This window comes from Sciurus carolinensis, chromosome 5 (assembly GCF_902686445.1).
Source record: "Sciurus carolinensis chromosome 5, mSciCar1.2, whole genome shotgun sequence".
In the NCBI taxonomy this organism is placed as follows: domain Eukaryota; kingdom Metazoa; phylum Chordata; class Mammalia; order Rodentia; family Sciuridae; genus Sciurus; species Sciurus carolinensis.
The window spans coordinates 147,236,987-147,263,400 of record NC_062217.1 but is presented as its reverse complement, the minus strand read 5'-3'; the positions used below and the strand labels follow the sequence as shown (position 1 = coordinate 147,263,400).

The 26,414-nt window shown below is 36.3% G+C and overlaps 1 protein-coding gene and 1 pseudogene across 3 annotated transcripts in view; one reads left to right on the top strand and one right to left on the bottom strand.

Moving 5' to 3' along the window:
* Hpse2 (heparanase 2 (inactive)) overlaps positions 1-26,414 on the top strand; it is a 799,708-nt gene that overhangs the window by 664,800 nt on the left and 108,494 nt on the right. The window lies entirely within an intron of this gene.
* On the bottom strand, positions 979-25,237 carry LOC124984801 (60S ribosomal protein L7-like; annotated as a pseudogene).

Sequence of the window (26,414 nt, the reverse complement as noted above, 5' to 3'; positions counted from 1 at the left end):
AATGTGAGCATTAAACACATATAAGACCACATGTTCTATTTGAAATAAATATCTATTGAACATCAGGACCGGGGGCACTAGTAATAGATAAGTGAATAAATAAATTATAAAAAAGTCCTGTGGGGGCTCCTCTAGAGTACATGTGTAGGAAGGGCCCAATAACAGTAGGAAGCCCAGCTTTGCAGGTTTCACAGAAGAATCTTCCAGGCAGAGGAAGAATCAGACACAAGGCACCAGGGCAAGAACAAACTTGGCATGTTTACTGAAAGATGAACACCAGAGTGACTGGGCCCTGACAGGGAAGGGAAAGACTGATTGGAAATGAAATAGGTAGGCCGTGGTCAGATCATGCAGGACAGTTTGGCTTTAATTGTAAGTAGTATCGAAAGCCACTGGAGGACTTGTAACAAGATACAACTTACATTTTTACAACCTACAATAATTTATGAATCAAATGTTAGTTATTTTAATAATGCATTTTTAAAATATTTACATTTTTAAAATATTTACAGATCACTTTTTTAAAGGGTGCATCTACAATGTTCTAAAAATTCTGTTCCCCCTCCCATCTATCTTTCCTTCTTCCTTTCTAGTCTTTCCTTTAAGCTTTCCTTCCTTCATTCTGATTTCATTCTCTCTTCTTGATCATATACTGTGTGCTGATTGTTATTCCTGGCAGTGGGCCACTGTGGTAAACCAAAAAGACAAGGTCCCTGAACTCCTGGAGCTTATAATATAATGCTGTACTGAGAAATGGAAAACACATAAACATATGAAAAAGATAATTGTAATTTTCTAAAACTGCTCTGAGGAAAGCCTGGTAAGTTAAATATAATTTTTAATTTACTTTTCTGAAGAGAAACTAATGTCCTAAGAGGTTATTAAGTGAGTATACCAGGCCAAACCAGTAGCCATAATTTTCCAGCTCCAAATTTTCTTTTCTTTTCACTGAACCACACTATTTCTTGCAGTATTCTCTTAGGTGTCTTTGCAGTGGCCTAGTGCAAATTTTGCCTTGGAATCGAATCTGAAGATAAAAACAGGCCTATTAGGAAATTGAAAAGAAGAAACAGTCTAGAAAAGGTTTTTGGATGACTAGATAGGTTTCATTTCCAGAAATGAAACCTGAAAATGAATCCTGGATTCCTTATCAACCTTCCATGTACCTTTGCACTGCCGTATATACATTAAAGATGCAAGTTCTCATGACTTTGTTCTCCCCAAATAAGAGTTATTGTCAGTGACTTCCTTTAAAAGCATGGCACAAAAGACCTCCAGTGATACATGGTGGCAATAGAGCTCATAGAAGTCCATAGGAAACTAAAACAAGTTCCATGAATTTAGCAGAGTCTCAAATGAACTGAGCAGCTGTATTTCTGGAAATAGCAAGCTCTAATAGAGAAACCATATATTAAAAGCACTTTTAAAAGGCAGCAAACTTTCCTTTCTATCTTTCTTTGTTGTAATAAGTTCTGCACCTTATAAGTAGAGAACTTGGCTGCTGGGAGTGTATCCTAAGTCTCCTCTGGAAAGAATTTAGAAGGCTAGGCCCTGGGCACCAACCTGACAGACAGAGCCAGCAGTCCCCTGAAATGTGTAATGAAGACAGAAATGGAAATCCTATGGGTTGCCACTTCAGAAAGTTGTACAATTAATAACCATATACTGCCAATATAAACTTGTGCATTTTGTATTGTGATTAAACCTTAAAGAGCTTGTTAAGAGCTTAAGGAATTAGTGAGTTGTGTTTTGGTTGTCTCCCAGAAAAATGAGTTAATTTCTCTTCTGATATTTTAAACCCAGCTTAGTGCATTTCAGGAAAGGATCTTATTAGCAAACACCATCTTGTTTTTGTTTTTGTTAGTGCTCTTGGGTAAATTCAGAAAAAGTGAGCATCTTAGCCTTATGGCTCCTCAAGCCATTTCCCATCTACCCCTCCCCATCTCTAGTCAACTGTGATCCCAGTTTGTGGTACTCCAGACCAGCTCTGGCAGGGTCATTCCAGTAGCACCAATCTGAGGTAAGAGAGGATGTGAGGATAATCCTTTAAAAGAGAAACTAAAATGATGAGTGGTTGCCAAGAGTTGGGGCGGGGCAGAGCACAGAGGATTTTTAAGGCAGTGAGACTATACTGAATGATACTACAATGATGGATACATATTTTTATACATTAATCCTAACCTGTGAAATGCACACTACTGGTGAAACCTACTGGAAACTATGGATTTTCAGTGTTAATGATGTGGCCATGCTGGTTCATCAAATGTAGTAAATGTACCACTCAGGTGGGGGATGTTGATAATAGAGGAGCATGTACATCTGTGGGGACAGTGGGTATGTGGGACATCTCTGTACCTTCAGCTCGATTTCGTTGTGAGCTTAAAACTTTTTTAGAAAAAGTCTTAAAAGGAAAAAAGAGAAACTTCGGCTCAGAAAAGATAATTTTCACCTACAACCCCTGCTCCTCAGGGTTGTTCCTCTAGAAAAGTACCAGCCCTCCCCCTGTTGTGAGACTGTTTCGCCTGGGAAGAGGAGAACATTTAGTTCAGCCATGCTTCATCACTCAACTCCCACCCGTTTCCCCTGACCCCCCTGCCATTGGGAAAAAGGGAACGCCTGAGTCTCCACAGCCAGTCAGCCAGTCATGGGCTCCCCGGGGAGCAGGCGATGTTTGTGCAGAAGAGATCTGCACATTCGGTGGACATAGTCCAGACCCCACCAGCCATGGGCATTTCTCCTCAGAGAGGGTTTTGGAATTTAGCTTGCTGCTTTTTTTAAAAGCTTGATTTACAGAGCCTTCAAGGAAAGGAATGGTGAGTTACTAGACAACATCTTCCTAACTCCCACGCCAGGCTAGCAAAAGCAGTCTTCACACAAATATAATTCAATTCAAAAAACATCAACACCTGAAATCGGTCTGGCTCTGTGCTGGGCATTATACGGATATGTACTTAAGTAAGATATAGTTCTTCCATCTGCAGAGCTAATGACTAGTGTGTGTTTGTATGATTACAATTGAATTCTCTATTTACATTAAGATAAAAGCTAGATAGATCACATTGTACTGCCTCTTCCACACTGGCATAGTGGTGTGGATATTTGCTGTCGGTATTCTTTTTTTTTTTTTTTTTGCCTACTATTCCTGCTGCATAACAAATGTTTAATTCAGCACTCTCTGTGTACATTACTTTGGAAAACAGTCATTGGTCATGGATTGGAGCACAACTCACTATTCTATGGTGAGATTGAATCTATTGTTGCAGTTTCCATAGCAACATGTTCTGATCCACGTCATCACTATTTAGATATCATTTGGCTATTGGAAAGAAACTCTAACTCTTGCTGTTGTTGCCTGTTTGGCTCCCTTGGTTTGCTTCTCACAAGATTCTAGGACAAGATCCTCAATGCTCCATCCTTGCTTCCTTTCAAAATGTTAGAGACTGTAACCCTGCTGCCCTGCATAGTCCCTGTGTGGACAAGGTTCAGCTTAAATCTGTCCTTTTTCTCAGAAGAAACAACCAGTAATAAATGGGGTCCCACTGATGCTAGGCTGATGTGAGGATACCAGCTAATTAGGAGGCATCAGCGGGAACAGCAGGAATTTAGGACTATGACTAGATTTGTGGGTTCTAAACCTAATTCTGCCATTAATTATATGTGTATCTCTTTAAAAAAAATATATATATATATATATATATATATTTAGTTGTTGGTGGGCCTTTATTTTCTTTATTTAAATGTGGTGCTGAGAATCAAACCCATGCTAGACAAGCACTCTACCACTGAACCACAACCCCAGCCCTTATATGTGTATCTTTGAGTTCTAGTTTTCAATTGGTTAAATTGAGATTAACAATGTATTCTCTACATCCAAAAGTTATTGGTGCTATCTTTGAGAAAATTAGTTATGGCAGAAAGTTTCTGATTTTGTGTATACAGGTACCTATAGAAAAGCACTGGAAGGGTCTATAGCTAAATGTTAAACATTGTTTTCTTTGAATAGTGGGATTACAGGCAGTTTTTATTTTTTGTGTGTAAAATTACTACAGTTATCAATATTTCTTTTAAAATCTAAAAGAATAAAGGCTATTTTTAAAAGACAAGGTAGTGTTTTGAAAGGATTAAGTGTTTTAAATAGCTACATGAATATGATCTCAGACTCATTCATTGATCATTTATGTTTCATTCATTCATAAGCACTTATTGCCTCATAGTACCTATGTGCTAGATACTGTGCTAGACACTGGAGTCCCTGTCCTCAAAGATCTTACAGCACAGATGGGGAGACAGGTGAGTTAGCAAGGAAGATGGAAGATGCATTTTAAAAGGATGAAAAAGGAGCATAGCAGCCAGCATGGGTGGAGGACAGCATGGGTTTCCAGGAAGACTTCTGAAGGAGTTGATGCCTGTGCTAGGGCCAGTTATCCACAGGAAGAAGAGTTTGTGTCTGGGAGTCTTTTCCCAACACAGGCAGTAACATGTGCATAGACATGGAGACATTACTTTTCTAGTGAGTCAAGGTAGATGATGAAAAATTATTTAGGGAAGCCTTTCACATTGCTGACCAGTGACCACACAGAGTGTACAAAAATTAAAGAATTCCCAAACTACAAACCTGGAGGTGGGATGGCCTGGGAAGTACAAAACCCAGCCAAACTAACCTGTGACTTGTTTCTTGGTGTACCCGTTTTTCTCTTTCTTTTCTTTCCCGTGGGAGCCATCAGGAAGATGAAAGAAGCAGAGTGTACCTGTTTAAGGGCAGCTGTGATGTGAAACCCAATCCTCTCATTAGGGGCCCTGACAAAGACTTCTCCATGTGCAGCCTTCCTTTGTGGGAACCTGTGGCTGCTGAGAGAAGGGCATCTTTGGCTGCAGGATCAATCACTGAGACTCAGGCTGGCTCCATGTCAGTGGCCAAAGCACCTGGGCTGAATGCCCAGTGGACATGACTTGCTTCTTTTCTCCTCTGTGCCTCTAACCCCTGGCTTCTCATCAGAGCACCTTCTGACCAGGCAGGCAGCTCTTTTGCCTCTAATGCTTTTACATAGAAGTACCTCTAATATTTTTACTACCAGTTCTCATCCTTTGCTTATTTATCAATCTGAGCAGTATGCACAATATGTCAGCAATCCACACCTGCTGTTTAACAGCTCACCCCAATTATGGATGCCTTGGGAAGTGGAAGGAACTCTGGATCTGAAATCAGAAGTTGCAGGCTCATAATTCAGCTTGATAATTTTCTAGTTATAGGAGTCTTTGTTTTCTCCTCTACAAAAGGGGGAAGAGTTGTTGGAGAGTGGGGAGTATTTGAATGTGCTGCTTGAAAGTACTGGCTTGAACTCAGACTGACCAGCATTTCAAAACCAGCTCTACCATTTACTACTTACTAACTACATGGCCATGGTTCTACTACTGTACCTCAAAAACATCAATTTCCCCTCATATACTGGAGATAATAATAAGGTCTCTCTCAGAGGGTTCTCAGAAAGAATTAAATGAACCAATGCATATGTATCTTTTACCACAGAGTAAATATTCAATAAATGTTAACTTCTATTGTCATTTATGAAATCACTTTGTACAATGTAAAATTATGTTATAATAATAATTATCATTAATAACTTGAACATAACTGTGGTGAGATAAATATGCATTTAAGTATTTGTACAGATATCTGGAAATCAATTCAAGTAATAACTAAAACATGAACAGTAAGGTTTTTGGTGAAAGTTAAATTGCTAGAAAATTAGAAGAACAAAAAGGGAAAGCTGTGATTCCTGAACTTGAGAGGAATTGACTGCAACTAGTTAACGGCATACCAAAAATTACATTTTATTTCCCTCCAGAGAAGTGCTGCCAACCTTTTCCAGCAAAGGCAATTAAGGCAGTAACCAAGCTGCAATACTAACTCTAACACCTTCATTTGGTATTTATAAATGGCCCAGTAAGCCCTGGAAACCATGATATGTCACATCAAAGTGCTAATGATAGCACATTATGTGAATCACTGAGAAGCAACAATTGAACATTTCACTGTGCCATCAACCATTTATATTGTTTCCAGACTGCAACACTGAGAGATCACAGCTACAGCAAATTGTGCAGCAACCTAAATAAATTAGGGAGAAGAAGCAATTACAAACTCACTGTGCCTGAGCTTAGGAGCATAGTTCACCATCCTTGAAGCAACCTGCAGATGAGGAGGAACAGGGTCAGATCTAGAATGAAAAGAGCAGCACCTCACCTGCTTCACCAAAACCACTAAAAATAATCAGACAAGAAAGAGAGGAGGTGCTATTAGTATAGGTATGCATTTATCATTACAATATGCTGATTTTAGTTCTTTTGAATATATACCAAGGAGTGGGGTAGCTGGTTCATATGATGGTTCCATTCCTAGTTTTTTGAGGAATCTCCATACTGCTTTCCAAAATAGTTGTGCTGATTTGCATTCCCATCAACAATGTAAGTGTACCTTTTTCCTCACATCCTTGCCAGTTTTTGTTGTTATTTGTGTTCTTGATAATTGCTGTTCTAACTGGAGTGAGATTAAATTTCAGTGTAGTTTTGATTTGCATTTGCACCTGATTGCTAAGGATATTGAACATGTTTTTACATAGTTTTGATCATTTGCGTTTCTTCTTTTGACAAATGCCACTTACTTCATTTGCCCATTTATTGATTGGGTTATTTGTTTAGTAGTTTTACTCAGCCATAAAGAAGAATGAAATTATATCATTTGTTGGTAAATGGACGGAACTAGAGAACATCATATTAAATGAAATAAACCAAACACAGGAAGTCTAAGATTGAATGTTTTCTCTCATATGCAGAAGCTATAAAGACAGAAAAAAAATAGGAATAAAAAAAATGGGGACTTCATGAAAATAGAGGAGGGGAGGTCATGCAGGAAGTACTGGGGAGCAAAATCTACCAAATTATGCTATGTCCATGAATCCCACTGTATATAATGAAGGTGCACTAATTAAAATAATAGTGATGATGATAGAAGGGAGATCAGTGGAGTAGAACAAGTGGATCATGGGGAAGGAAGAGGGAAGAGAAAGGGAAGGTACTGTGAAAATGATGTGCAATATAAACATGACATAATGAACCCTAACATCATGTATAATTATAATGCACTGTTATGGTTTAGATATGTGGTATCCCCAAAAAACTCATGTGTGAGACAATAAAAGAAGGTTCAGAGGCAAAATGATCAGGTTATGAGAGGTCTAACCTACTCAACGGCTTAATCCTCTTGGATGAATTAACTGAATGATAGCTGTAGGCAAATAGGGTGTGACTGGAAGAAGGTGGTCACTGGGGACATGCCTTTGGCACTTATATTTTGTCCCTGGTAAGCAAAGCTCTCTCTGCTTCCTGTTGCCTTGTCCTGAGCTGTTTTCCTTCTGTCATGATGGTCTGTGTCACCTTGGGCACAAAATAAAGGAGTCAGCTGTCTATGGACTGCAACCTCTGAAACTGTGAGAGTCAAATAAACTTTTCTGCCTCTATGTTGTTCTTTGTCAGGTCTTTTGGTCATGGTGGTGAGAAAAACTGACTAAAACATGCACCAATAAAAAAAAATACTTAAAAACTTTTAAAAAGAAAGAGGGAAGGAGGAAAATAGACAAAGAAATAGGAAGGAAGGAAAGAAGGGAGGAAGGGAGGAAGGGAGGGAGGGAAGAAGAGAGGGATGGACAGGCCAACCAGGAAAGGAAAAAGAAAATGAATGCCTTTGATAGGTTGGAAGACTTTGATTGTGAATGCCACAGTATGACAAATCTAAGGTTACTTCATCTTATGTATTATATTTGAAAATATTAAGAATATTAAGAGCACAGTGACCAACAAATAAGCCTCTGATAAGTTGGTTGTTGGTTCCTTCAGGAACCAACAAATAAGCCTCTGATAAGTGACCATGAAAACCAAAGTATTACGGTTTCAATATGGAATGTATCCCCAAGGCTCATGTGTTGAAGACTTGGTACCTGATGCAGCAATTTTCAGAGGTGAGTCTTTGGGAAATGATTGAATCATAAGGGCTCTGATCTCATTAATGAATTAATCCATTAATGGGTTCATAATTGAATGGACTATTTATTGGAAGGTAGTAGAAAATGTAGGACGTAGGACCTAGTTGGAGGAAGTAGGCCACTGGTTAGGGGTGGGTGCCTTGTCCCTGGCCCATTCCTGGCTTTTCTGTCCTTCCCAGCTTCCATGAGGTGAGCAGCTCTGCTCCATCACACCCTCTCCACCATGATGCTCTGCCTCACCACAGGCCCAGAGCCATGGACCCAACCAGGGACAAAACCTCGGAAACCATAAGCCCAAATAAATCTTTCCTCTAAGTTGTTTTTCTTAGGTATTTTGTCATAGCAATAGAAAACTAGTACACAAAAATAATTTTTCCTAACTCCATTAAATTTTTATTGCTGTTTGTTTAAATAAGAGAAAATGTCTTTTTAAAATAGAACTAGAATAAACAAATTGAAATTGGTTTTAAATTCTTATTTAAATGTGCTACATTATCTATAAGCTTTAAAAAAATCTATCAGTCGTTAGGTACCTCAGTCACTTTTAGCTATTATCAATCTCTGCTTATTTTATCTCTGATTTGGTTTTAAGTATTGAATGGATCTCAGGAGTACACCACTTTCACTTACTCTAAACTTGAAAAGATCTGCTGTCTACTATAGAATTCATTGCCCTCATCTGAATATTGAAATCTTTATCTTTTTTGTATTAAAGCAGTGGTTCTCAAGCCTGGCTGCACATTGTAGTCACCTAGGGAGCTTTTTAAAAATAACTGTGCCCAGGCACCAGGTCCAGAGATCCTGATTCAGTTGGACCATAGAGGATTCCAGGTGTTGGTATTTTTTAAAGCTCCCCAAGTGATTCTAATGTGCAGCCAGACTTGAGAACCACTGAGTTAGAAACTTTTATTTACCATGATTAAATTAGCAATTACCTTTCCTCTTCTGTATTCAACTTTTGGTTCAATTATTGAGATCTTAGCAAAATATTTAGTTTTGTCTATCATTTATTCATTTGACAAATATTTATTGAATATTTATTATGTGTCAATAAAGTGAAGGAGAAAGACAATATCCCTACCTTCATTGGAGGTTATAGTCTAGAAGGAAAGACTACAAATAAAAAGTAAACTAATAAATAATTACTTACAAAATTCTGTATGCTGTGCAGAAAACGAAAGTGTTGCTAAACTGATAATGAACTTAGCAAAGAGGGGAAACCTTTTTAAGAGTGGAGTGGGGACAGCATACAAGTGCTAACAGTCTGAGAGTGGATTTAGTTATAGTCACAATGCTGGAATAGCTGGACTATAGGAATAATGACTGCATTCAGTTGGGGACAATCCACCGTAAGTCCCCAGTTTTAGTTCCTGTGGACATATAAGGCTGTAGACTGAGATATTACACCCCTTACTGTCTCTCTTTTAGAACTTAACCAATGCTGTGATTTCCCTTTCTCCTGTGGGACCACTTGGGACAGGCTTTGTAGGCAGATTGAGGAGTGATTTACATGCCCTAGTTGCATGTGGTATCTACCACATGTCCCACTACTGCTCCACATGAGACTTTTCTCAATCAGGAGAATCTTTTCTGGATGTTTTGAGCATTCACAGCACAGCCTATAACATAGCAGTAAAAGCCACGACAGGACATTGGATTTGTTCAAGACCTTCCCCACAAAGTCACATTAGATTTATTTTTCCTACTGGGAAATTTGCCTAAACTTTATCAGTTGGATTCAAGAACGCTCCTCCCCAACAAAACTGATAGGATAGTGGCTTGGATACCTTTATCCAACAGAGCCATAAAAGTTTTAGTTCCTTCTTCCCCATAGTTTCCCTGCATATGGCTTTTGGTCCTCCTAGAGATAGGAAACTTCAGCTTCACACCTAGTCATCTTTCCCCGAAACAGCTAGTGAGGGCCAAGGGAAAGAGACCGCTGTTGGTACTAAGGGAAAGCACAGTTCCACAGCAGAAGGCTCTGCGTTGACCTTAGTTTCCTCTTTTAATAAATAGCTTTACTGAGATACAATTCATGTACTGAAAAATTCACCCTTTAAAAGTGGATCATTTTAGTGTATTCATAGAGATGTGTAACCGTCACCACAATGTTTTAAAATATCATCAGAAAAGGAAACACCATGCCTATCAGCAGTTATTCCCATTCTTCCTTTTCCCTAACTCCTGAAAACTACTAATTGACTTTCTGTCTCTACATTTCATGTAAATAGAAGCATACAATTTGTGGCCCTGTGTATCTGGCTTCTTTTACTCAGCTTAATGTTTTCCAGGTTCATCCAAGTAGCAATACTTCATTCCCTTTTATTGCTGAATAATATTCCATCGTAGAGTTATGCCACATCCTATTTATCTGTTTATCAGTTGGTAGATAGTAGAACTATCCTAGTTTTTGGCTATTATGAAGAATGTTTCACTTTAACATTTCTTCAACTCAAAAATCAGTTGATTATATCTATTTCTCTGTTCTGTCCCATTGATTTATTTGTCTATTCTTTCACTAATATCATATTGCCTTGCTTAGTATAGCTTATAGTAAGTCTTAAAGATGGGTAATGTCAGTTCTCCAACTTCAATATTGTGTAGGGTAATCTTGGTCTTTGGCCTCTCCGTATAAACTTTAAAAATCAGATATTTTCTGTGGATATTTGTTGATATCCACAGAAAAAAATTGCTGGGATGTTGATGAGGATTGCATTGAATATATTGAATCATTGCATTGAATATTGAATCAAACTTGGAACAACTGATATCTCTCCATTTGTTTATAGAGTTTTTTGTCTTCATCAGTTTTATAGTTTTCCTCATATAGTTCTTGTACATATTTTGTTAGATTTGTTAGTTCTTGTACATATTTTGTTAGACAAGTATTTCATTTTTGGGGTGCTAGTGTAAGCAGCAGCATTTCATTTTAATTTTAAATTCCACTAGTTCACTACTGGTATATAAGCAAGCAATTGACTTTTGCATATTAACCATTTATTCTAAAACACTGCTACAATTGCTTATTAGTGCCAGGAGTTTTTTGTTGATTCATTTGACTTTTTCATGCAGATAATCATTGTCATCTGCACACACACACACACACACACATACACACACACACACACACAGTTTTATTTCTTCCTTTCCAGTCTGCGTACTTTTTATTTCCTTTTCTTGTTCTAGTGCCCTAGCTAGGACTGTGGTCGAAGTTGAAAAGTAGTGGCGAGAAGGGATGTCCTTGCCTTCTTCCTAATCTTAATGAGAAGCTTCTAGTGTTTCACTATTAAATATGATGGTTTTGTAGACATTCTCTATCAAGTTGAGAAACTCCCCCTCTATTCCTAGTTCACTGAAAGTTCTTTTTTAAAATTATGCATGGATATTGAGTGTTGCCAAATGCCTTTCTTTTTTTGCATCTATTGAGATATTTTTTATGTGTTGATGTGATAAATTAGATCAAATGATTTTCTAATGAACCAGATTTGCATACCTACAATAAACTCCACTTGGTTGTGTTAATGATTATTTTCATATATTGCTGCATTTAATTTAGTTGAGGACTTTTGTATCTCTCTTCATGAGAGATACCATTCTGTAGTTTCATTTTCTTGTAATGTCTGTGTCTGGTTTTGGTATAAGGGTAAAGTATTCATAGAATGAGTTAATCCCTCTGCCTCTATCCTCCGACAAAGATTATAAGGAATTGGTACAGTTTCTTCCTTAAATGTGTGATACGATTTATCAATGAACCCATCTGGGCTTGGTGCTTTCTGTTTGGGAAAGTTATTAATTATTGATTTAATTTCTTTAAAAATTTAGACTTATTCATATTGCCTATTCCTATGTAGGTTTGAGCAGATTGTATCTTTCAACGAATCGGTCCATTTGACCTAGGTTATAAACTGGTAGTCATTGAGATGTTCATAATATTCCTTAATTATATTTTCAATGTCCACCAGATCTCTAGTGTTGTTCCTTCTCTCATTTCTGGTACTAATAATTCGTGTCCTAATTCTTTTGTTTTCTTAGTTAACCTGGCTATAGTCTATTGATTTTTATTAATCTTTTCAAAGAACCAACTTTTTTTTTTTTTTTTAAACTGGCCAGGGTACAAAAATACCTTGTAATAAGCTTGTTGATCTGGTCTTCCCTGTTGCCAGCATCTTCCCTGTGGCCTTCTACAAAATGGGTGTCTTTTTCTTCATTCCACCTCTTGAAGAAGATAAATTTGAAGGGCCACAGAAAGTTATTTGCTTCTTTGAAGTGTTTTCCAACAGTGTAGATCTCATGAATCAAACCCTCCATGCAGATGATGCCATATTTACCAAGAGATCGTGCAATCAAAGCATTATCTGTCAAGGCAATTTGTTTCTTATTGATTTTGCCATATCCACACTTGTAGATTAGTTCATTCACTGACTTCATGTTTGGGTACCCCCATGCAATAAATGGTTCCACAATCCTCAGCATGTTAATTGAAGCCTCGTTGAGCTTAACGAAGGTGACATTGACTATCTGGTGAAGGTGAAGAAGTTGTAACACCTTACGAACCTTTAGGCTCACACCATTGATACCTCTGATCCTGATGACAAATGCCAATTTGGGTTCTGTTCTGTACATCTGCCTAAATTCCTTGTAGCAATGCTTGACTTTTTCATAGATAAGCTTCCTCTTTGCCTTTTGAAGCATCTTTTGGGCAAACTTCTTCCTCAAGTGCTTTACCTTCAGCTGTGCATAACTCCTTCGCTTTTTCCTCAGGGTTTCTGGCACAGCAGGAACCTTCTATTTCTTCTCTTCGGTACCCTCCACAGTTCCAGTTAGAAAAAGAGGAGAACCAGCTTTTTGTTTCATTAATTTTTTTTCCCTTTTGATTTTCTGTTCTTAATTCCATCGATTTTTTAAAGAAATTTCATGTATTTCTGCTTTGATTACCATTATTTCTTTTCTTCTACTTACTTTGGATTTAATTTGATCTTCTTTGTCTAGTTTCCTAAGATGGAACCTTAGACTACTGATTTTTAGATCTTCCTTTTTCTAATCTATGCATTCAGTGCTACATATTTTTCTCTAAGCACTGCTTTCACTGTATCCCATAATTTGTGATAAATTGTGTTTTAATTTTTGTTTAGTTCAAATTTTTTTTTTTTTTTTTTTTTTTTTTTTTTTTTTTTTTTTTTTTTTTTTTTTGGTGGTACTGGGGATCGAACTCAGGGCTTTGTGCTTGTAAGGCAAGCACTCTACCAGCTGAGCTATCTCCCCAGCCCTCAAAATATTTTTAATTACCCAAGATTTCTTAAGTCATGCATTATCTTGAAGTGTGTTGTTTAACCTCTACATATTTTAGGATTTTCTGGTTATCTTTCTGCTATTGGTTTCTAGTTTAATTCCTCTATAGCCTGAGAGCAAACATTGATTGTATTATTTCTGTTTTTAAATTTGTAAAGGTGTGTTTTATGGCTCAGAATTTGGTTTATGTTGATAAGTGTTTCATGTGAATTTAAAAAGAATGTGTAGTCTTCTGTTGTTGGATGAATTAGTCTATAGATGTCAATTATATTCAGTTGATTGATGGTGGTATCAATTTCATACTATGTCCTTACCAATTTTCTGCCTGCTAGATCTGTCCATTTCTAACAGAAGGAAGTTTACAAGTCTCACACTATAATAGTGAACTTACCTATTTCTCCCTGCAGTTCTATCAGTTTTGCCTCACATAAATTGACACTCTGTTGTTAAGTGTGTACCATGGAGGATTGTTTTCTTCTTGCAGAATCGACCTGTTATCATTATGTAATGCTTTTCTTTATGCCTTATAACTCTCCATGTGCTGTCTGAAATTAATATAACTCCTCATGATTGCTTTTTTAAAACTTCAAGCATTAGAGTTATACATAGTAGTTGGGATCTTCCTGACAAATTCATACATGTATGGAATTTTATTTTGGTTCTTGATCACCCCTTTTCCTTCCTATCCTCCCTCCCCTCCCCAATCTCCTTCCTCTACCCTTCTAGACTTCCTTTCACTCACCTATTTATTTATATTCAATTGGTTCTTTTTACTTATATATAAAGGTGAGGTTGCTTGTTGTGTATTTGTATATGCACATAACATTATTTTCTAATAATTCACTCTCCATTGCCCCCTGCCCAACCCATCCCTCTACTCTGCATACTGATCTCCTTCTACACCACTGCTCTTCCCTTTTTGTTATCCTATCCTTCTCTCTCCCTTTCTTTTATTGTACTCTAGTTTCCACATATGAAAGAAAACATTCAACCTTTGAGTTTCTGTGTTTAGCTTGTTTCACTTAGCACAATGTTCTCCATTTCTATCCATTTACTGGAAAATGCCATGATTTCATTTTTCTTTATGTCCTGATTTATTTTGGTTAGTGTTAGCCTGGTATATTTTTCTCCTTATCCTTATTTTTAATCTATATGTGTCTTGTGTTTAAAATGAGTTTCTGATAGATAGCTATACTTAGGTCTTGTTTTTTGATCAACTCTGACAATCTTATCTTCAATTGGTGCATTTTGACCATTGACATTCAAAATCATTGTTGATGTAGTTGGATTAATATCTACTGTATTTCCTTCTGTTTTCTATTTGTTGTACTTGTTCTTTGTTCCTCATTTTTTCACTCTTTTTCTGCCACTTGTGGTTTTGAGCATTTTGTGTGATTCCATTTTCTCTCCTTTCTTAAAATATGAAATATATATATTTTTTATCATTATCCTAGGGTTTACAATATATATTTACAACTAATATAACTCTACTGTCAAGTAACATTAAACTTCTTCATTGAAGTCTGAGTGCCTTATAATAAAATAATTTTCATTCCTCTCTCTTCTTCCTTGTATCATTCCTATTATTCATTTCACTTACTTTTAAGTGCATATAAGCATATATGATATATGCTTACACATATATAATCAAATACATTATTGCTATTATTACTTTGAATGCAGTGTTATCTATAGACAATCAAGAATAAGAAAAATAATGTTTTAATTTTACCTTTATTTATTCCTTTATTAATGCTCTTCCATTCTTTATGTAAATCCAAGTCTCTGGCCTATATTGTTTTCCTTATCACTAAAGAACTTCTTTTAACATTTCTTATAGGGCAAATCTACTGGCAAGAGTTCCCTCAGTTTTTGTTTGTCTAAAAAGTACTTCTTTCAAAGATATCTCTCTCTCTCTCTCTCTCTCTCTCTCTCTCTCTCTCTCTCTCTCTTTTTCTTTCCTCCACCCCCATTTAAATATTTTGCTACACTCCCTTCTTGGTTTCTGAAGAGTTCAGATATAATACTTATCCCTATAGATAAGATGGGTTCTTTCAGAGTATTTTTTATATTTGATTTCCAGTAATTTGAAAATTATATGCCTAGGAAAAGTCTTTTTTGTGGGGAAGGTAGGTTCATTTAACCTCTTTAGTGTTCTCTTAACTTCCTGAAACTGCACCTTGGTTTCTAACATTAATTTGGAGAAATTCTTAAGCATTATTGTTAAGTTATTTCTCCTGTTCTTTTCTCTCTTTATTCACCTTCTAATATTTCCATTATATGTATGTTACCCCCTTTTTTAGTTGTCCCATAATCTTTGGATATTCTGTTTTATTTTCCAGTCTTTCTTCTCTTTGATTTTCAGTTTTAAAGGTTTCTATTGATATATCCTCAACCTAGAGATTCCTCAGCCACATCCAGCTACTCATCAGTGTACCAAAGGTATTCTTTATTTCTTCATTTGGTTACAGTGTTTCTGATCTTTAGACTTCTTTTTTGTTCTTTCTGAAGACTTATCTCTCTGTTCATATTACTCATTTTTTAATGCTGCCTGATTTAGCCATTTGAGCCCTTAGCAGATTAATTAGTTGTTTTAAACTCCTAGTCTGATAATTCCAGCATCCTTGTTATGTCTGATATTTCTTCTCTTTCTTCAAATGTCATTTTTGCATTTTGTCATGCCTTCTAATTTTTCTTTATAACTGTGGAATGAAGTACTGAGTAAAAGGAACAGTTGTAAATAGGACTTTAGTAACATGGTGGAATATTGGAGGGAAAGCTTTAGCCTTATGATTAGGTCTCAGATTTTCAGTCTGCCTCTGCCTCTGAACTGTAAACTTCTTAACTGCTACTCAGTAGTATTCCTCCCACTTAACTGTTACAGGATGACTTGAATTAGCTGGAGTTGGGTATTTCCTTTCTATCAGGTCAGTTAGGCTGTGGCAGTACTCCATAAGGTTCTGCCCTCAGTTTCTTCTGAGAGCCAGCCTTGTTAAGAAGAGAGTGTGCTGGTATATTTTAAAATGATCCATTTCCTCTCCCCTTTTCAGAAGCAGGGAGGGATTTTTCTTCAATATTGACCATGAGAACCTGGTAGAACTCTGGAGATAAAACTCACAAAGATGTGGGAACCCCCTTATAATTGAATCCCCCTGGAGTGTTTAACTCTCAGACTTGGCCACACTGAGCCTCTAGCACTTCATCAATTGTAGTTCAGGCTATCTACTCTGGTAAACTATAACTCCTGTATCTACCTGTCTGTCTCTCCAATCCTGAAGGCAGTAATTTGCTCTGTGTTCTCACCTTTCTTATGGATCCAAGAATTGTTGCTTTTTGGTCTGTTAGCTTTATACTTGTTAGGAAGTAATGGTGACCTCCAAGATTCAAATATAAGGGACTGAACTAGAAGTTAAATAATCTGTGTGTGTTTTCTCATTTTCTTGATGGAAAATGTTTTAATTTTGATGAAATTCAATTTATCTAGTTCTTATTTTATCCCTTGTGTTTTTGGTATCTAATCCAAACCCCAAAGATTTACCCCCATGTTTTCTCCTAAGACTTTTATAGTTTTAGCACTTATATTTAAGTCTTCAGCCCATTTTCAATAAAATTTTACAAACTTCCTTCTTTATACATGGATACAGTTGTCCCAGTACCATTTGTCAAAAAGACTATTCTTTTTCCATTGAATTGTCTTGGTACTCTTGTTGAAAATTATTTGACCATAAATACAAGTGTTTATTTCTGGACTCTCAATTCTATTCCCTTGATCTATATATCTGTTTTTATGAAAGCATCATACTCTTGATTACTGTAACTTTGTAGTAAATTTCTTAATTGAAAAATGTGAGTCTAAGAATGAAGATATTCTTTTTCAGGATAGTTTTAGCAAGTATTTTCAGTTTTGAATAGTGTGGCAGCTGTTCCCAACTCAACCAAATGACCTTGCAATGTTTCCAATCCATCCAAAGCCCTATATCAAGTAATAAGTTCATATTTACTGCCACCATCTATTTCAGCTTTGGGAACCCTGTGGCTATATTGACATGTTCTAATATAAAGTCAAAGAAGAAAACAAGGAGGAGGAGGAGGAAATTCAGAAGAAGAGGAGGAGGAGGTTGAGGAAGAGGAGGAGGTGGATGAGGAAGAGGTAGAGGAGGAGGAAGAAGAAATTACAGATAAATATCCTAGTGAACATAGATGTAAAAATTCTCAACAAAATACTATCAAACCAAATTCAACAGCACATTAAAGGTATCATTTCTTTTGATCAAGTGGGATTTATACATGAATGCAAGAATAGTTCAACATAAAATCTATAAAAGTGACTTGTCACATTAACAGAATGACCAAAATCATATGATCATCTCAGTAGATTCAGAAAACAATTTTGACAGATATCGACATCCTTCATGTAAAAAAAATAAAAAGTAATCTATTTCAATATGCTAAAGGAGCTGGGAATGTAGCTCATTGATAGAGTACTTGCCTAGCATGTGCCCTGGATTTAATCCCCAGCACCCATACACACACACAAATACAATAAAAACTGTGCATAGCAGACCCAAAGCTAACACCATTCTTAGAAGTGAAAAGTTGAAAGCTTATCCTCTAAGGTCAGGCCTCTAAGGCCTACCTACTCTTACCACTTCTATTCAACACAGAACTGAAAGTCCTAGCCAGAAGTTTAGGCAAGATAAAGAAATAAAAGGCATCCACATTAGAAAAGAATAAGTTAAATTGTCCCTGTTTGAAGGACACACCAAAAAACTTATCAGAACTAATAAATGAGTTAAGTAAATTTATAGGATATAAAATGTACAAAGTCAGTAGCATTTCTAAACCCTAACAGTGAGCTACCTGAAAAAGAAATCCAGAAAGTGTTGTCATTTACAATATCATCAAAACAAATAAAATACTTAGAAATAAATCTAACCAAGGAGGTAAAAGATCCACACACTAAAAATAATCATTGATGCAAAAAATTGAAGGAAACATAAATAATTAGAAAGATGTTCCATGTTCATGGATTGGAAGAATAAATATTTTTTAAATATCTATACTACCCAAAGTGATGTACAGATCCAGTGCAATTTCTATCAAAATTTCAATGATAATTTTCAAAGAAATAGAAAAGAAATAAAACCATAAAAGACCCTAAGTAGTCAAAACAATCTTGAGCAAAGAGAACAAAGCTGTTTAAAAAAAAGTTGCAAAACTGTAGTAATCAAACAGCATTCTACCGCATAAAAACAAATACATAGATCAATGGAACAAAAAGAAAGAGCCCAAAAATAAATCCATGCATTTATAGTCAAATGATTTTCAACAAAATTGCCAAGAATGCACATAGAAAAGGATAGTCTTTTCCATAAGTGATATTGAAAAACTGGATTTCCAGGTGCAAAAAAATTAAAATAGATTCCTATCTCACACTACATACAAAAACAAATTCAAAATGGATTAAAAATTTAAACATAATAGCAAAAAAATATAAAATTTCTAGATGAAAATGTAGAGGAAAAGCTCCATGACATTGGTCTTGGTGATGAATTTTTGGATATGGCTCATAAGCACAGGCAACAAAAGCAAAAGTAGATAAGTGCGACTATATCAAGCTAAACAACTTTTGCACAGTCAAGAAAACAATCAACAGATTCAAAGACAAACTACAGAATTAGAGAAAATATTTGTGAACTCTACATCTGATGAGGGGTTAATATCCAAAATATATAAGGAATTCAATTCAATAAAAAGAAACAAATAACCCAATTTTAAAATGAGCAAAGTATCTGAATAGACATTTCTCAAAAGAAGGTGTACAAATGATGAACAGGTGCATGAAAAAAAATGGTCAAATCACTAATCATCAGAGAAATGAAAATTAAAATCAAATGAGATATTACCTTAAACATATTAGAATGGGTATCATAAAAAAGATAAAAGATAACAAACATTGGCAAGGATAGGAAGAAAAGGGAACTCTTCTACACTCTTAATGAGAATTTAAATTAGCACAGCCATGATGAAAAACAGTTTGGAGTTTCCTCAAAAGATAAAAATCAGACTACCAAATGATCCTGCATACTGCAGTATTAGATATATATCCAAGGGAAATGGAATCAACATGTCAAGGAGCTATCTGTAGTCCCATGTTCATTGTAGCATTATTCGGAATAGCAAAGATATGGAACCAACCTCAGTGTCCCTTGGTAAATGAATGGATAAATAAAATGTTGTATGTGTCACAATGGAATACAATTGAGCCTCAAAAGAGGAAATCCTGCCATTTGTGACAACATGGATGAACTTAGAGGATGTTATGTTAAGTGAAATAAGCCAGGAACAGAAAGATAAAAGCCACATAATGCCATGTATATGTGGAATCTAAATAGAATCAGAGAGTATAATGGTTGTTTCCAGGGGCTACTGCTGATGGTAGTGGTGAGAGTTTAGTTGAAGGATACACAATTACAGTTAGCTGGAAGGAATCATTTCAAGAGAGATCTATTGTGTAACATGGTGACTGTAATTAATATAAACATATTCTTTAAAATTGTCAAGAGCTGATTTTAAGTATTCTCACCACAAAAAAATGTATGTAAGATAATGTATGTGTTAATTCTCTTGATTTAGACATTCCACAATGTGTGCATGTTGTACATAATAAATGTATAGAATTTTGATCAGTCAAAAAATTTGGGGACTGGGTATACAGTTCAGTGAGAAAGTGCTTACCTAGCCTAGCATGCATGAGACCATGGTTCAACCCCCAGTGCCACACACACACACACAAATTATGAAATGAACCAATAACTGGATATTTATAGAGATACATATGAAATACCTTTGAGTAAATACACCAAAGGTTCAAAGACCCAAGTAGCATGAGTATTGAATTGTTCTAAAAATCCTACTTCATGAACTTCATATCATCCTTTTCTTCTAAGTTACTATGAAAGGAAAGCATTGGAAGGAAAAAGGTAATTTTATACAATGTTTTTAAATCCTTAAGTCTGCTGGAGATATTATATTCAATTTACTGTTGAGAGAATGAATATATAGAGAGTGTACGAATTTATGCAGAGATAGTCACAGCCTATATAATCTTCATATCTTGCTCATCTCTGAAGAGAGTAGAACCCATCTCAATGATATATCTCAAACCCAAGACACCCACTGTCATTACTCTAGTCTGTCATCATTCAGAGCTCTAGCTCTTGTCTGGATCTTCACAGCAGCCTCCTGAAAGTCCCCTGCCTGTTGTGTCTCCCATTTCCAATCTTTCTCCCACAGTATCAGAATTAGAGATATGATCATGTCATTCCACCCTTGTTACATCCCTTTTGTCTATATTGTAACCCAGACTCCAAAGCCCTCCCAATTGCCACCTTCTCTAACATCCTCAGTAGAAATCTCTAAGCCTGGTTCTCTCATAGCACTTTGATTATGTGTCACTTTTGCTTCTTGCCATACAAGGTTAGCTATCACAACTATACAAGGCAGTCTTTCCTTTTAGACAATGAGAAAATTGAAGGCAGGAAATATTATGACTAATTGTACCTAGTACAAAATAGGTACAGAATGAAAGATTATTAAATTGGCTGGAATTAAACTGAATTTGAACTCTAGGTAAATCGGGCCTGAGAAGCCATATTCCACTCTAAGAACAGTTACAGCTGCTGCCTAAAGGAACACTGATCATAAATTCTTAATCACCCTCTCTTCTGTAAGACATCCACTGTGCAGGCAGTTGTGTATCAACTGTAATGTGGACAAAATGTCATCTCAGTTATTCAGGACTACTTTTCCAAGTGTTTTGCCACTACTGAAAAGCACCTGGGTGCAGTTCTATACCAACTCAAATAAGAGTTGGGAGGAGGATTTGAAGGGTGAGAGAGAAGTAACTTGCCAAATGAAATGTCTTAGAAACACCAATTTAATGACTTATATATAAATTAATCATAAACACATGGATTAAATTTCCCTAGAAAAGGCATGTTTTGGCTCTCTCTGGACCACAAATGATTGAAAAATGATTGGAAATATTTCCTGAGCCCCAAAACTGAGAAGGAGCAGGTCTATACTTCTTTAACTACAAATATTAGTGCAATAGATAAATTATCCAAGGGGTCTGGGGAAGTTAGAAATATGGACAGGAAATAACAAAATGAGATTCCGCTTGAAAATATGCTCCAGGTACATCTGAGGCAAAATAATCAGAAACAGAGAATTTGTTTAAGAAAGAATTCAATGAAGTTATAAAGATTATAGGACATTCAAGGTAATCTCTAGTTGGCATGGCCCATCTGTAGAAAATTGGTAGTTGTTATTCCTGGAGATACACAAGCAAAGGCCCTGGACTGTGGAATATGAAATGGTACTTATCGCCCACAGATTGTAAACAAGATCTTTCATTTCTGGTTCTATCAAGATTTACCTGATATAAGAAAGGTTTATCTAAAATTGGACTAATTTTTTTTCTGGAAAACTCAAGGAAATAAATGACCAAAGCCCAACCATGAATTCCAGAAGAAAAATGGAATCTGAGGTCCAAAGCAGGAGAAATCAAAGCTCAAATTCATACAGGATACTTTCTCTAGGAAAGGACACAATCTGTGTTTTGAAGCCCAAACACATTATGGGCCATTCACAGGAGACCTTCCTAGAGGTCTTTTGACCTTCCTATCATTTGGAAGCACTTGTTGAAGAGATCAGATATTCACTCAAAAAGGTCAAAGGGAAGTATAGGCATTACAGGTAAGCTCTCTGGAAACTGGGTCATGCTCTGCAGTGTGGAACAAGCAGACACCCTACCTTATTCTCTCATTTTGCTATTCTTTCTTTGTAAAGAAGTAGTCACCAGGGAACTTGGGCTCAATAGCTGACCTACTAATTAAGCTCATCTCTTTGTTTAAATCTACCAACTTAATGGAGATAAGACAAGGAAAATTGCAAATGTCTGTATAGTTGGTCATAGCTTCCAGAAGGCCTTTTCCTGACAGGCTGACTTAATTTTCTAGTAAATCTGTAAGGAATCTAAGCAAAGATGAAGATTTAAAGGGAATGAAAAGAACCATTCCTACTATGGCTCAGTATAAAAGTGCAGCCTTGTGAAGCAGCGATGTACAACAGTGTGGAATTAGTGTGAAGGGAAAATAGGTAACTTGCACTTTTAGGAAGAGCCATCTGTAGTAAAGAGCTGTGAATCATATGATCTGATGATGGACTGAAAGTTCTAGAAAATAGTCTAAAGAATGGCAAGCTCAAAGATATGCAAAGGAAGGCTGTCAGGAATAAAGGTTTATATTTCTTATATAGCACATAAATTTCATATAAGAAACAGAACTGTACCTTTGGGTAGAAACTAAGGAACTAAGGAGAAATTTTTCATTCCTGATAAAAAGTGATGAGCCAGGATTTAAAGCATAAAGTCTGACTCCAAAATCCTTCTTGTCCACTACTATTTTATCTTAACAAGAGTACTTGAATTCATACTCTACCAGTCAAATACTTTAATTTTTTTTTTATTTCATAAAATAAACTGGTCTCTTTTGAACCTTGGTTGGGGGTAACAAAATCAAACAACAAGAAAAATCAACTTTATAGATAAGAGTTACTCTACCTTTTCTTCTTGGTAATTTCTTAGACTTCGTTTTCATCTCTTTCTTCTTTTTGTCATTCCTAGGTGCCATCTAGGCACAAAGAAGTGCTTATACCATGTGCTGGCACTGGGGAGGGGTCTCTGGCTCATGTGCTGTCATCTGATTACTAGCTGACCTCACTCAGTCATCCCCTCTCCTGATAACTTGACACACTATCCTTAACAAGGTGTAGGGGGTACTTCCTGGTCTTTTGGCTTCATATTGAGCGCAGGCATTACAATTGCTACATGTTAAGCTTCCCACACTCTGGAACTTCCTCATGCTGTCACCAAGATTCTTCCAGAACTGCCCTAGGCAGTTCTCTGTGGCCTCAGAGAGCACATGGGGACTTATGGATCTCCTGCAATCATGACTCAGGTCTTCCATATGTATGTAGAATCACATCAAGCCACCATTTTGTGCCCCTGTAGCTGCTCTCAGTGGTATATGTAGTCTCCCCACCAAGCTCCAGAAGGGAAGTGGTTCACATGCATCTTCTTCTTTAAGTTTGTCCTTCTCCCTGACCTGAGTGCTGATTGGTAGTTAGGTAGAGAGTTGAACACTGGGTCTCTTTCCAGGCAACTGCCTGAACCTGGTCTAATACCCTCCAAGCCTTCTCTATGTTGAATCCTTTGTCCTCTCTACAATATAGTTTCCAATGAAACTTTATATTCAGACCTCTAAGTTTTGCTATTAGCAAAAGCTTTAAGAATTTCAGGGGCGGGGGAAGGAGACAAGGGAGAATTAACAAAATCTGTTTTCCAATACTTGTCCTTAATAAGTTTTTCTAGGCTAATTTGAAACTCAAACTTGAGCACTGACTCTTTTGTTCTATGTAGTATCTGACCAACAGAAGCTTGAAATGTCTTTGATTAAATATATAAAGACCGGAGGGCAGTAAGATTTATAGAGAATAAAAACTAGATTCATTACAGAGAATGAAAACTAAATGGCTTCCTTCATGTATTCTTTTGTGTCAGTGAAATATTTGGTAATACATTTTTTAAATATTAGTTTATTAAGGCCCCTAAATATTATTCTCATTATATTTTACTGCCTTCTGTGATAAAGAAAATCAACTAGAGCCCATTGGCAAAAGCCTTTATTCAAAAATGCCAGGCAAGAGAAGGTTCTGAGGAGCATTCTAACTCCTCAGGGAAGGAGGGCAGAAGTTTTTACAGGACTACAGCAGGAGAGGTTAGCTGAAGTTCAGCTGGTTTCGGGAATTGTTGGATCAGGACAGTTCTCAGAAGAGGGAGGGAATTGTACTTGAGAATTAGCAGCCATTGTTTGGGCAATTTGAATTTTATTAAGAGGAGTAGGAAGGAACAGCTGTGGGAGACAAGGACTTGCTAGGGACATAGTGGAAAATTCTCTGACTTCAAGTGTCTCTTAATTTACAAAGTAGGAAAATATACCAGTTGCTCTCTTCAGCAGGAATGAGGCTATTTCCTGAGTAGCAGTTCTAATGATGTGACCAAAACCAGCCTAAGTACTCAATCTCTTGATAACTAAATTTGCATTTTCCCCCAAATTATGATATGGCTCACAAAGCCTTGAACACAGTAGACTTTTATTCAGTATCTGCTTTCCTGAGAAGAGGCTCTGGTTTTGAAGAATGCACCGAACAACTGGTAAGATGAATGTAAGCAAATTATTCCATCAAAATGAAGGCATGTTCAGAGTATTGTGAAATTTCAAGGAAAGAATTAGCATTTTTGCAAAGGGGATGTTTGATCCACACCTTGAAAGAATGATAATGAAGATAATGATGATTATGAAGAAGATGATCATGATATTAAAGATCCTATAAGCTACTATTCATTGAGTCTTATAAATATTTTATACATGTATTATAAATATATTTTATAAATATATTATGTCCGCTATTTTATAAGTATATTATGTCAAAGCCTCTAAATATTCCACTAGTATAGAACTTACTTAAGAAGCAAAAAGTGAAGCTCACAGAGGGTATACAACCTGTCTGGAGCCAAATTTATAAACATAAAGTCTCAAATTTGACCCCAGAACTATGTGATTCCAAAGCTCACCATTGTTCTCTGTATCAGTGTTTCCCAAAGTGTAAGATGCACACTCCTAATTGAAGGGAGAAAATCTAGGCATGCTGACAGCAATTAGGAGAAATATGTCATAGTATTATATAACATTGAAACCCTCACAGAGAATTATTCCCTTTTCATTGTTCTAAGAAAGCCAAAGAGTAAATCTCCATTTGATAGGTAGAGTCCTTACCTCGTTCATCTTGCCAGTCTCCCATCTTACAAAGGGATTCAGATTCAAAGCAGTCAGTGACTTTCTAACTAGAATTTAATAATGTATTTTTTCCATGATATTTATTTTTATGCTTATTTTCCCATTATGGAAAATGATGCTTCTTGTGTTCTTACCAAATTTGATATGAATTTTCCCATTTATATACTTATTTCAGTTAAAAACTAAATATTTACATAAATATTAAGAAAATACTAGTGACAATAGCTGATGGAGGTACAACCCAAGTGAATGGCACTTAGGACACTAAAGAACTGTACCTAGTGAATAGGAGTCACTGAATAAGCAGTGAGGAGAGGAAGAGTCATTGATATAAGAAGAGAAACGAGCACTCCAAGGAGGGAAAATGACTCAAAAAAGCAGAAACATCACAGTGCGGTGCATATAGAAACAATGAGTAGTTCGGGGAGCTAAGATGCACAAAGTGGAGATTGAGGCACAAACCTGGCAACGTCATGATTACCTACAAAGACTTTGCTTGCAGTTTCCTAGGACACATTTGATATTCAGTAGTGTCTCATTTTGTTATCCACTGTGAACCCTCCTTCTCTTGATTGTAAAAAGTTGCCGTGGCTTTGGTTAAATATTAGGGAAGCTTCATTCTGTGTTTGTAGGTAAGAGATGAAGGCCTTTTAAACAAATAAAGCCCCTCACAGATTTCTGAAAGGGGAACACAGGGAAAGAATGGGCTGCTTTTAGTTTGAAAAAATATAAGGTATGCTTATCTCCTTGAAAAAAATCTAGTTTTAGGAAATTTTCTGACTTTTTCTAATCCTCTACCTCCATTTATTTCAAGGAAAATAATAGAGAAAACATTTGAAAATGTAATGTAAAGTAAGTTATGTTCATTTCCTACCTGAGAAATATAGTATAAAACAGTGTTTGGTGACACTTAAACCTTCCTAGGAAGCAAAGCCTGAGAGCACTGTGCTTCCTGAGCACCCTGCTCACATGCTTTTTTTCTCTCTGTGCTATACATAAGGAAAGAAGGAGCTTTGAAAGAATGGAGTCAGGAAGGGAACTGAAGGCTACTCACAATTTAATTCAAAAATGTTAGAAAAGGAATAGGCAAACAGCAAGTGCCATGAATACCGATATCCCTAAGTGTTGTCACTGAGCCAGCCTAAAGGTAAGGACAAAAAAGAAA